The sequence below is a fragment of the Amblyomma mixtum genome, chromosome 7, assembly GCF_055824585.1.
Source record: "Amblyomma mixtum isolate Tamu chromosome 7, ASM5582458v1, whole genome shotgun sequence".
In the NCBI taxonomy this organism is placed as follows: Eukaryota; Metazoa; Arthropoda; class Arachnida; order Ixodida; family Ixodidae; genus Amblyomma; species Amblyomma mixtum.
Window position 1 is genome coordinate 17,353,756 of NC_143018.1, and position 13,619 is coordinate 17,367,374.

The window sequence follows — 13,619 nt, forward strand, 5'->3', positions numbered from 1 at the left end:
AAAGTGGAAGATGCGCGCCCCAATGGCCGCAAACTTCACTTTGCCTTCGTGTACAACGAACAGCCGTATATCTTCGGTGGCCGCACCAGTCAGCTGGGCGCTTACTTTTCAGACATGCATAAGTATGACATAGAGAAGTCGTGTTGGATCGAAGTGACAATACATGGGTTACGCCCGTCTGCTAAGCGCTCGGCCGTTTGCAGCGTGATGGTAGAAAGGGGTGTTTGTTTTTGGTGACTTGCGGTATGCCCCAGACCTTGAGGAAAGAGAGCCCATCGATGTTTCTAAAGAGGAAAAGGCGATAACTGACCTGCACGTGTTGCACTCAGCATCTACGCTGCAGAACTTGCGTCTTGTAGCTGCCATCGGCGCAGGTCTCGACGTAGGTGGATTACCGGTAGCTATTAGAAACGAGATCAACGCTATCTCTTCTGGCTCATCACAGACAGCGGACTCGTGCTGCACTTCAAACGAATGGTGTGCCTTCAACGGAGCCACAGATGGTGGTGAGGTGGCCACAATAGTGATATCAGTGCCTCTACTTAGGTACGTAATAATGTCTTTTTTTTTTTCTTAAAAACACCTTAGAAAGTGAGCTTCCGCGCCGGGCAGGTATTGGCCCCCTATCACCTAGGAGCGCCGTGCTCTGCTTTTAGCGCTCCGCCCTCGGTAGCCTGTATAACCGAAATCGTGGTCCGCAGCTTTTGTGCCTATACAGTGAGACCATCGAAAGCTTTGCAGATCACAGATGTGTCATTCGCGTGCAGTTGTTGGCGGGTCGGTGCGGCGCCGAGGGAAACCAACTGTATGACAAACTCGCCACCGCGCTCACTAGCTGTCTCATAACGACACCTTGTACGAGGTTGGGGACCAATGTGCGGTGATTCGCGATCAGCTCTTAACTGCCAGATCCTCGCTTCGCACAGTGAGAGCGCGGTTTCATCGCCAGCGCACGCATTTTGAGTTGGAGCCCGCATCTTTCAGGTGTGACCTGTGGAAAGGCAGCTGCCCCAAGGACTTCTATACGAGCTACGCGGGCCTCGATTATGGTTAGGTTGTGGGATTGAAGCCATTGTTCCTTCGCTGTGCCGCTTTTGTGCAGCCGCGTCACTGGGTGCTGGAGACCTATACAGCGCTGGAACTCATTGCGTTAATGCTGACGACGCTTGTGTGGCTGTGAGGCTGCGTGCACGCCTGCGATTGAACAATTGTGAGCATGTGTGCATCGAGCGGACTCTGTGCTCTGTGCATCGAGCGGACACGCCTGAAGTCCCGTTTGTGCTTCTCCAGGTAGCCTCGCAGCATTAGGACGCTCAGCTTGTGCTATCTATGGAGGGGGGCAGCCGAGCCCCCGACCCCAGTCTATTGGTGGTGAGTGTGCCTCGTGTGCGACACCCCGTGAGAAGACACGGCGCACGCGCCTTCTATATACATTATGAACACCCATGACTATAAAATGCAGGGAAAAAATGTGGCAGAGTACTAACGTGTCTGAACCGAGTATTCGTGCGAAATCATTTGTTTAGCCTGGTTGACTCGTGCTTTTGTTTTGCTGGGTGGTCGGCACGCCTGGTTACAATAAACTTAGGTTAAGTGATTGTCGACGTGAAGCTGATGTATCTGCTCGCGCCGCAGGTGAAAATTGAAGACGACATTGTGCAATGCACAGCGCGAGATTGTGTTGGACTTTAACACGAGGTGTGATCGCCTACGATGATAGCATATTGTGACCTCGTGCAGCGGCCAGTGAAGCTGATCTGTTCGCGCTACCGAGGGTTCGAAACCCGGTAGCGGCAATATTTATTTTATTTCTGCAGGGGCTGATCTATGCTAGGTTTTGCTAAGGTCACTTTCAAGGCCAAGCTTAACACATACTCGGTGAGCTAGTTATACCTCGTTAAGCAATGCTTTCACAACGCTGACGCGAAGAAAATATGAGACAACGCATTTTTGCGGTAATATTGTAGTCATGTCAAATGAGCTAGCCCATCTTCATGCGCTGATGAAACGTATGACCTCAGGTCACATTTTCTCGGGAGTGGTGATGATACAAGTTTTAACCCGATTAATTCCTGCCGCGAAATCTTGCAGGTTTGATGTGATTGCATAGTAACCTTTTTTTCTCTCAAAAATTCTGTACTCGTCGCCGCCGCTGTGTTTGCTGCTGCTTAAACGTTCTTACTGCTTAACTCAGTCAAGCGCTACATTTGTGCTTTGCTTCCTGCAATGTCGAATTTCGACCTGTATTTGCTTTGTAATTAGATATTTCCTGAAATAGGACCATTTGGTCGTTGTCGATACGCCAATACGTCAATATTAAATGTTTGTTCAAGAGAACGGTGGGTTTCAAAGGAGAAACCTATTGAAGAACACCAATCGCGTATTTAATGAATTTCCTAGTGTTATCAGAGGCGGAACGATAGGCTAACGCAATCAGTGTCCCGTCGCATATGACCGCTGATACATAGTGGTAGCAAGCATAATGATGAGTAAAATCCTTGCTAGCCACCAGGGGAATGCCTGTGCTATCAGTTTCAAAATACTTCTCAGATATCAAAGATCCTGTGAATATCCCAACTAAAGCTACAGGGTGTGAATGAAGACATTTAGTTTGAAGGACCTGGTTTTGGAGTCTTGTCTTACAACCCGGGTACGTTTGCGTTCACGTTATACCACTTTCATTCCTGAAATATGCTTGCCAATGACCAGGGGACTTTGATAGTTCGTAGAATTATCTCGAATATGACTTTTTTTCAGTTCATGATCATGGATACCGAATGAGTAAGATTATCTCACGTTCAGAATCGCTTGGGACTGGGCCATTTGGAATACATTATTCATCTGTTGTTCCACTCAGAAGTACGAAACTCGGGCGAGAATAAGGGGAAACTGACTGTTAGTGAAACGAGCACCTAATGATAGGTCTCCTGTAGGTAGCTGACTCTCTTCTCACTCTCAAAGGGAAGTTCATCGGCTTCAAGTACGGTGGTACCGTAGACGTTAATCGCTACTCAATCTGAGTAGGTCGAAAAGCCGAGAGGACAGCGATCACGCAGCTCTCGGAGTTGCAGTATCTGATGACTTCTCCGACGCAGCGGAGGTGACAACGAAGGTGAAGGTAAGGTCTCCTAAAATGGAGGATCGGCATGAGCAGGAGACAACCTTTGTGCATGGTCCGCTTTAGAAACTCTCAGCTTGATCTGAGTGGGGCGCTGAACAATTGTTTTCGTGCGCAGAAAGATTGTCAAGCGACCCGTGGCATTGAAAACGCTTTTGGTAGAGTCAGGTTATTGAAAACAACCATGAGATGGCGAAAATATTTGCTTTGAAATACAAGCGTTCGACCACACTGTACCTCGCATTTCCGTCCGTAGAGCGGAACAGGTCTTGCACAAACATTTTTTTTTTACGGGAACAACTGCCCTGAGGACCAAGCAGCCCTTGCGCAGGGAAAAACTTCCTCAGATGCATCCGGTACACCATGAGGGTAGGCGAAAGGACAGAGCGAAAGCTCTGCAGAAAAAATTAGCCAATAGACAGGACGTGGTTTACACGGACGCGGCGGAATATGAAGGCAGGACGGGTTTCGTAGCCCTAGCGACCAGCGAGGGCGGAGACCGAGTCTCGTGCAGCAGCACCCAACAGAGAGATGCAACAGCGGCTGAGGAGGTAGCCATTGCGCTGGCTTTAACTCAACGGAATGTCAGGGTGATTATAACAGATTCCAAATCGGCTATCCGCAACTACAAAGCAGGCAGGGTATCTGTCGAAGCAGTCAAAATTCTGACTGCCGGCCCGACACCGGCAGAACTAATTAACCTTGTTTGGACTCCGGCCCACGAGGGCCTCCGGGGAAACGAGACAGCGCACACATTGGCCCGAGGACTTACACACCGGGACCCCAATGCGGTCTCGTCGAGCAGAGAGCCCCTTCAGAGGGACGAGGAGCTGAACACGTACCAAGATATTCTTAGCCATTACAGATTAGGAAGACAGACACTACCTGGAGGATGCAAGGGCCTCAGCAAAAAGCAAGAGGTCATATGGAGAAAGTTACAGGCGGGAGTTTTTCCGAACCCACTCGCACTAAGCAGATGGCATCCGGCGATCCAAGACCCGAGGTGTAAACAGTGTAATGAAATAGCAGACATGATTCACATGGTGTGGACAAGCCCTAGCCACAACGAACCAGACAGGAATATAGAGTCCTCGGAGGCTTTCATGGCCAGCCAAAAAGAAGAACAAAAAGAAGTCATCCGTCTGGCCCTGGACACCGCTGAATCCCAAGGGATCCCAGCCTGCTGAAAGGGGAGGAAGATGACGGCGGTCAAGACTCGTCTTTTTCGCCCTCTGATTCCTTGACGGGTGCAAATAAAGTTATTTCATCATCATCAGCGTCTGACACTCGCTCTGATCCACTGGCTCACAGCAGGAGAATCAGCAGCAGTAAAAACTGGAGGTGCTTTTTTATATGCGGATGATCCTGCTGTGTGCCAGTGGATCAAAGCGTGAGTTCTGCGCTCTGTGGACAGAACTGCAGGCGTCAGTGTGTAAGCACAAAGGGAGTTTTCCCACCGGAAGGGCTGCTTTCCTCACATATGAGGAAAGGCCGTTGCGCTTGTCTACTGGCATTCGAACTGCGTTTGGCCGAAGGGCACCACCTTTAGCAAGGAGCGAGTGCGTTCGAAACTGGGCTCGGCCTGCGGGGGCCGCAGCGGGGTTTACACGAGCATCTCCCAAACGTACAAGAATCTCCGCAGTCCGGCCGCCCCCGGAGCCAAGTGGGCAGCCCCGCGGATATAGGTGCCGGGCTTTCAGCGCGGTACCGCACGAGGTGCCTTGCAAGGCGGCACTGTTCGGAGCCGCAGGATCGCGGCCGCCGTCGTCGCAATTTTACGCCTCGTTCCGACGACTGGCACCGCTACGCTGATAAGCACAGAAGATGCGGTGAATAAATGTTACTATCGTACGCAACAAAGTTGGTACAGGCACGTGATTTACACATAGCTACGCACTTTTGATTTTGAAGTGCTGAAATACGTTCTAAGGATTCCAAGTTAGCAAAGCTTTTTGCAGACCCAGTTTTGCGTCTGCCGTGCAGCTCGCCTGGATGAGGCAGTGCACATTTCATATCATCTCGCACTACAAGAGAGGGAATTTCTAATATTAGATAGCCTTGTGTGAGATGAACCGTGCGAATAATGTGGCTGTGAATAATGTGTGCGAACATGCGGCTGTTGGAAAAGGAGATCAACGCGCTAGGAAAGCCGAACTCAAATGCGCCACACGACAAGATCGCTTGCATCCCGAGGTCCAAAATGCTTGCGCCCCCAAAATCTGGTCAGAATGACGTAGACGCGAGCCCTCAGCTCTGCGGGCGAGCCATTCTGTCGCTGCAATTCCCGTTACTAGTGGTGACTGTTCCGCCAGTTTTAGTCCAGGATTGCGATTTCGGCGTGATTAAGGATTCTTACTTGACAGGAAAAAACTTCGAGAAACTTATCTTCACCTTAAGAGTATGTAACGATAAACGGTCCCTACGGTCTCTAGGGTGTCTCCTGGCGCACCGCTTTGCAGACATCGACACACTTGGTGAAATCATAAACTGTTTTATTGCACATCATCGTCCATATTATTCAGGTACGATAATTAGTAACTCTAATTAGCTATGTGGTTCTTTCATGTAATTTGCCTGCTGTGCGGTGGGAGGTACTCGTACAAGGCCTCTATTTATCGCACTTATCGCAGGTTGCTCAGTGGCGGTTTCGATTCCGACAGACCACATTTGCTTTTTAATATAAGCAAAATAGCTTTCCTAGTCCACTACCTTGTCGATCAATCAGGATTTTCCAGCGTCAACGATGCTAACGCTGGGCTTCCGGCCGAACGGGACCTTTAATGCGGTGGCGCAAAAAAAAAAAATAAAATTGGAGGGGACACTTAAGCTCCGCCTTAGGAGTACGACGCGATAGCATGATGGGTTAATTCCTACGTATGGAGAAGGCCGCTCTCTATTTCACACTAATAGATTCCTGGGAGTCCTCATAAGCCTCCTGTCGCACTAGAAGAGTGGTTAAGCGATGGGCCTTGTGGAACCCAGGTTGCTCTTCCCGAGCTACCAATCATTTGTTTAACTGCCACAGTGTGCAGTTTGATCACTATCTGGTGGGTAGGTTGGGATGACGCAACAAGGACACGTGACCTAGTTGGCCCATCCGCCTCCTAGGCTGCTCTCTGGGAACCACCTGGCAGAGCCATGCCCGTGATTTCTCGTTCACAACGCCGACGAGGACACCGGGGCCTTCAACGCTGTCGCGTTAAAACAGCGACATCAAGTCGATAGAAGGCAGTCAGACACAGTGTTAACGTCCTCCTTTCTGCTGCTCAATAACTAAGGAAATCATGCCCGGTAGTTCAAAAAAGAGAGGCGAGCGGTGTTTGCAAATGAAGGGTCTATTCCATTGTCAATACACGCAGTACCGGAAGGGTGAAACCAACGTAATTTATCAGGCTCCGTTACTGCGCATGAGTTCAAAAGATTATTATTGCCACGACGACGTTTTAAACCCGCGCCGGAGCAAACAGGTCAGCTTCGCTGCCCACTGCACGAGGGCGCGATGCTATCGCCGCAACCGATCACGTCTCGTGTTAAACTGTAACAAACTTTCGCGCTGTGCGTTGCAAATCGCCTCTTCAACAACTTCCACCCGCGGCGCTCCGCTCGTAACGCGTTTCCCAACACCGGTAGATACCCGCCGCGGTGGCTCAGAGGTTAGAGTCCTCGGATACTCAGCAGGAGTAACCGGGTTCAAACCGAGGCGCGGCGGCCTGCACTTCGATGAAGAGAAAACAGAAAAGGAGCCCATGTGCTGTGCGATGTAAATGCACGTTAAAGGCCCTCGGGTGGTCGAAATTAGTCCGGAGCCCCCCACTACGGCTCTTCGTTCTCTGTTTCTTCTTTCACTCCCGCCTTCCTCCCTTCGCTCACGGTGCGGTTGGGGCTTCCACCGAGATATGTGAGTCAGATACGGCACCACTTCCTTTACTCAAAACCACGTATTTAGAGGTATATATAGAAGGCACAGTGACCAAATCACAATTTTCTTTCACCAGAAACAGCTGCAGGTAGTCAGCCCCCTTAGGCACTTCTCTCCAGAGCAGGAAATCCAAATGTGAAATACCAACGATTCACACCACATTTTCACCATCGCGGCAAGGTTGAACAAAGTGGTTGTTGCTCGCGATGTGAATAGACCAGAGCTGCATGACACCTATATCAAGCACCTGCTAGACGATATGGCGGCAACAAGACGTGCGCGAAACGAAAGAAAAAAGTACCGCGGTATTTAAGGAATATATATTTCACGTTTTTTTTAAGGCCGCCAGATATTCAATCCCTATCAAGGGCCCTCCTGACCACTTATGCGCACTTTATAACGGCTTTTAGCGATTTTAATCTTGGTAGCTGCAAGAGTACATGTCCTTTTTCGAACATTCATTCGTGTGAGTCTCATAAAATGACAAACATATTGAAAAATCTAACGGAAATAGTCACCCTTCGACGCACTACGTCCGCTCACGCCGAAATACCGATCACACTATCGCTGCTTCAGAAAAAAGCCGCATGATGCCGCCACCAACGCTGGAATGACCGGCCCTTGATTCTTATTGTAGCAGGTGCCTCTGCAGGACGTGGACGATGCGGCTAAGCGGCGTTCCAGAGCATGTCACCCGCACGGCTGTACGCATTAACGGCAAGGTTTACTCGTTCGACAGTTGCCACACGGCATGGAACTTGGTCCACGTGTTCATCTTCGACCCCGCATCGCAGCGGTAGGATGTGGTGCTGACGCTACTTCCTGACGCCGGGCCGATTACCATTTCCTTCCCCACAGTTGTAGCGTACGGCCACTGCGCGTATCTGTGGGGCGGCCCGCCGTGCTGGCCATTTCCAAGTGTTCTTTATCGCTTCGACCCAAACACGATGACATGCAACCGTCTGGTGGTGTCCGGTGAGGTACCCTCATCGATGTACGGCAGCACAGCTTGTGTTGTGGGTCACCGCAAATATATCTTCAGTGACTGGGATCCTTCGCCATATATGCGGGTCCTTGACTTGGATACCCTAGTGTGGCATCGTATCCCCACCAGCGGAGATGCTCCGGTTCTACGTCCCTGCCACTCTGCGTCTGCCATCGGGACCCACATGTATGTGTTTGGCGGCAGCCCAGCAGACCGTTCCCTCACCCTATACTATTTTGAAACGAGCACCTCTTCTTGGTTGCGCCCAGAGGTTCAAGGCGTTCCCCCTGTGTATCGGCGAGGACAATCAGCCTTCGCGTTCAACGAAGAGCTGTACATTTTCGGAGGGTACAGCGATGTGCTGAAGACCTTCTTAGCAGATACGAGGGGGTACCCAAAAGAAACCGGACTTATTTTTGTTTGAACTTATTTGTTCACATTTTCAGCACAGACCTTTATTATCCTTCAAAGTACTCTCCACTTACAATAATATGTTTGTCGAATCTTTCATTCCATTTTTCAAAACATTTTTTAAATTTATCTTTTGTGATGCTTGACAGTCCCTCCGTCGTTTTTTTCTTCACCTCAGCAACATCAGCGAAACGCTTTCCATTTACCTGTCTTTTCATTTTACCAAACAAAGAAAGTAGCACGTGACAAGGTCGGGTGAGTATGAGGGTTGAGAAACAGAGGACATGCCATTTTTGGTCCGAATTTGTCGTAGAGACAGGGCTGTGTGAGCAGGGGCATTGCCATGATGGAAAAACCAGTCACCCGACCGCCACAAATCAGGCCGCTTCCACCGAACACTGTTGCCCAATCTTTTCAAAACATCCAAGCAGAAAGCCTGGTTAACTGTCTGACCCTGCGGAAAAAATTCTGAATGGACGACTCCACTCACTTCGAAAAAACAAATCAGCATTGTTTCGAGGTTTGGTTTCACCTGACGAGCTTTCTTGAGGCGAGATGAATTTGAAGTTTTCCATTGGCATGACTGTTGCTTTGATTCAGGATTTAATTCAGGAACACTTGAGTTGTCCCCATAGCATCGTCCTTGAACGTCTTTCTGAATATTTAATGAGTTTCCGTTCCACTGTTTCCGAGAAAAAATCAAAATTTCACCAGCGCATGCTGTTCACGAACATCAGCCATTGCAAAAACGACACTCACACTAAACAGTCGTCACTCTAAAACTCTGCCTAAACTAGTCTGACCTCCTTCAGCGACGGCACTCGGCTTACTGACTCAGAAATGTTCGTTCTATGCGCTCCTAGCGACAAAACGCGGTACCACAGAAGCTGTGCCGATTCAAAAAATTAGTCCGGTTTCTTTTGGGTACCCCCTCGTATGCACAAGTACGCCCCCGTGACGTCGCGTTGGAACGAAGTGAAGCCATGTGGCTCACCACCGTCTGCCAGGTCCTGGCATGGCTGCTCAGTGATGGGTGAAAGAGTGTTTATCTTCGGTGGCTTTGGGCCGGCACCCAACCAGGATGAGAGGCAGGTTCCTGAGGAGCGAAGGGCGCTGACGGATCTCCAAGTGTTGCACTTGGCACCGACACTGCAGAACCTGTGCTTACTTGCAGTGATTGATGCACGGCTGGATATACACCCCTTACCACCTTTCATTAGAGAAATGGTCCACGCTATCACTTCTCACCCATCGTAGTCGATGGCAGATGCCTCATCTCAAGCAAATTGAGTGCATTCGGCGAAGCCAGCTTGGTGGTAAGGTGATGATGCAACTTCGGCGCAGCTGCTTGACACAGAAATAAGCACTTCTTTTATACGCAAAGAACGGCTTCCTTCAGTGCTACTTGACGCAGTAATAAACTCTTCTTATATACGCACACGATGCCTTCCTTCTGTGCTCGCTTTTCGCGCAAGCAAGAAAGTCGCTAGTGTTTTGTTTATATTCATGTCGCTCGGGCCCGCCACGTTTTCGTAATAATAAAGGGAACAAATTTTCTGAACGAAGAGTTATTCACTGAAATCGATTCACCTCCAGCCCGGTGGTTTCTTCAAGCAAGTCGCATTAACACCACTTCGGTATGAAGCCCGTGTTAAATTCTAGTTAGCCGCGTAGCCACTGCTGGTCATCCTTTTCAAAGCAGATGGTGGATAGAGATATGTGTCGTTAGGCGTCGATACCCGCTCTTTCAATCAGACAGCGAAATCTTGATGCGAAAGGCAGAGACTCGCGTGTGCTGCGTGTTATCTGTGACATTTATTTCGTTCAGCTAGTCCAGCCAAGTGCACGAGTACATTTATGGCAACAGTCTTTTGACTTGGCAGAACATTCTTGCGGGCTATTAGATTCATTTTGGAGATAAATAGAGAGAATGCTGCGTCCTTGCTGTCGCATTCTTTTCGCAACCTCCTGTCCTCTTCCTTTTGAGCAGTTCCTAGCCTTCCTCTCTACAACATGAAAAAAAAATAAGAAAGAAACAAAAGGACGGAAAGGCAGGGAGGTTAACCAGGCGATGCCTAGTTGGCTACCCTACACTTGGGGAGGGGAACAAAGAGAAAAAAAGGAAAAAGAGCAGCAATGCAATGAGTTTTCTAAGTGTCCAGTGACCACTATGTCAGGGGGACAGAAGGCGCGCACTGAAAACTTAAAGATTATAGACGGGAATACAACCCCGAGTCCCTTAAAAATCTCAGGAGCGCTTTCACCGCTTTCCTTTGTGAGGAAGGTTGTGTCCAAGGCTCCAGAACCTTGGACTCTGTTAAAGGACACGAGTCCAAGCGGTAGAGAGTAGCAATTAGGAAACCGCGCTCTCGCTTAAAACGACGGCGGTCACAGAGGAGGTGTCCGATCGTTTCATCACAACCGCACTGGTCACACGCTGGAGAGTCTGCCATTGCGATGAGATGGGAATAGGCGTTTGTGAACGCCACTCCCAGCCACAGGCGGCACAAGAGCGTAGTTCTCAGTCGCGGCGGTTGAATTTCTTTGGAGGAGAAATTCTAGAGGCCCGTGTACTGTGCGATGTCAGTACACGTTAAAGAACCCCAGGTGGTCGAAATTTCCGGAGCCCTCCACTACGGCGTCTCTCATAGCCTTAGTCGGTTTGGGACGTTAAACCCCATAAACCAACCAAACCAACCGTAGTATCACCGCGGGGGAGGCCGAATGGTATATGATGTTGAAGCAAGAGGTTGAAGTGGTGCGAGCGGGGTGTCCAACCTCCAGGGGCAGACCACGACGTTACAGTCAGGTTTCGGACGAGGAGTTGAAGGTGCCTTGCTGCGTCAGCTCTTGTCAATGGGTACCAGGCCATAGCGGCATTGTTGGTAACGCCTTAGCTGACAATGCTGCTCGATCGGCTTAGAATACAACCAACACTGTCCGCATACCACTGGCAACAAAAACCTGGATAAAGTAAGGTGAGTTCCCCTGCATTCCTGCCTGCACAACCACGCCATTACCAAAAGACAGCGCCCCTCCAGGTTGCCGCGCCACTCTTATTTAAATTCGTAAAGAGCTCAGTGATTCCGCACCAAAGTTCTGAAAGCACAGAAGCCGTTTTTATTCAGCTTAAGACAGAGCTCATAGTAGGCGTAGTAATCGCCTGCCAAACTCGTGTACGAGCCATTTCATGTCCCATATCAAAATTATTTTGGTGCCTGTTATGTCTTGAAGGACCTACTAGTAATAGGCGGTCACTTCATTAATGATCTGAAAGGCAAGACGGTCACGGTTATATAATTTTGTTCGAATCCTTCCTTATCAAAAACGTCATTATCAATGCACCTGTTGGATTAGCTTATCAGTCAGTAACAATGACATTTTGTCTAGCCTTGATATGAACGCCTGCGCCCATGCTGGTAAGATGAACACTACTGACTATTGTTGAACTTTTCTGTTCTTACTACAAACAAGAGGGCTCATAAGTAGATGGGTAGATTCTCACAACTTTTCCAGTATTACATATCGGTCATACTAAGCAAATGCTGGATATTTACTTGAAAATATGGACTGTGCAAGATTGTATGATGACGTCGTTGATGCAGAATTTTCAGTTTCGTCCGCACTATTACGCAAGTAATTAGGAGGTGAAAGCTAGGGTATTCATGGCACAACAATCAGCGTGTCATTTATTCACCGCCTGCCCGTGCAGCCGTTGAACCAGCGTAGCCAATCGCTCTGGTACCACGTGAACTTGAGTCACGGTTTCTTTTTGCCGTCTGCGGGCGCGGCTCCGGCATAGGCGGAAGCAGCGCGGGTAAATCTGTTTGTCGTCTGCTTGAGCTTTGAAAGCTATTATAGTAGATGAAGTGATGTAACATTACAGCCCCGATCAAAAGCTGGCAGCTGAGACCTGATTTCTTGGCAGTTTTCATGGTAATGCACCACTATATAGTAGGCGAATAAAAAACAGTAAAGTAAGTTCAAAACGAGGGCAGCACAGGAACCAATTTGGCATGGCATTATTTGCGTTCATATACGTCCTTTAAAGAGTTTTTTTTTGTATGACTGTAAATTGTGGCGTTTATCGTCCCGGAGAGACTCACTGGCTCTGAGAGACGCCGTAACAGTGGCTACGGATGCATTTAGACACCCTGGGATTAATTACGGGCGCAGACATCGCTCAGAAAACAGGCGATTTTTTACTTCACCTACATCGATGTACGGTCAATGCGTCCTCGATGGAACCCGTGACCAGTCAACAGCAGAACGCCAAACCCAATCGGCCACAACGGAGTGCCACTTCTCAGGCGTTCCTCGAGTTTCTTTACCTGGTCTTCTCCAATAAGGCTCCTCACCGCAGCCACCATTAGCGTGAAAAAACGATTGTATTGTCTCAAGATGTATTAATATCTTCTTGTGGAATAGTTGGTAATTCATCGAGAAACAGTAAGCAGCCCTAAAAAAGAGCGACGAAGAAATAGAAGATAGGAGCAGTGCTGACAATGATGTCTGGTTTATTGCAGCGAACTGACCGGAATCTGTACAAGGTAAGAACATCACTTGACAAAACGCGGGAACGCAAAATCCGACCGCGCATCCACCAACAGTATGAAAAATGACGTGGTCAAAGGAAACCACGTGATACGCACGCGCACTTGCCAGAATATCAGACACACAGGAAGCCGAGGCCGAACCGCCGCAGTCGGGATATATTTGCTCAAGAAAGATATCAAAAGCAGAGTCAAACGCTCGTAGCAAAAGCTGTGTCAGGACTAAAACGTAACCTTAAAAACACACTAAAACACAAGAGCAAAACCATCATCAAGAGGAAAAAAGATGCAGTCACATTGGTTAGAATGATAAAATAAACGGGCCCAATTTATAAAAGCATACACAAAAGGCTATTTCCTTCTATGATAGCGTAATTGAAGGCGAGCTGATGCACTGGTAACCGGCCTTGGAAGCGAGAACGCCTTCAAAGCCTCGAAATACTCGGAATACAAAAGAGAAATATCATAAAGGCGGAGAGAACAACTCTAGAAAGCCACTGGGCACACCAACACTCTGATGAAGAGACAGAACAGAAGCGATATTTTACAGTGAAATGAAAACTCGTGACGAAGTCCTCAAGCCGTAATGATAGGCCATAATTACGATTTATGTGTACATAAAACAGAATAAAA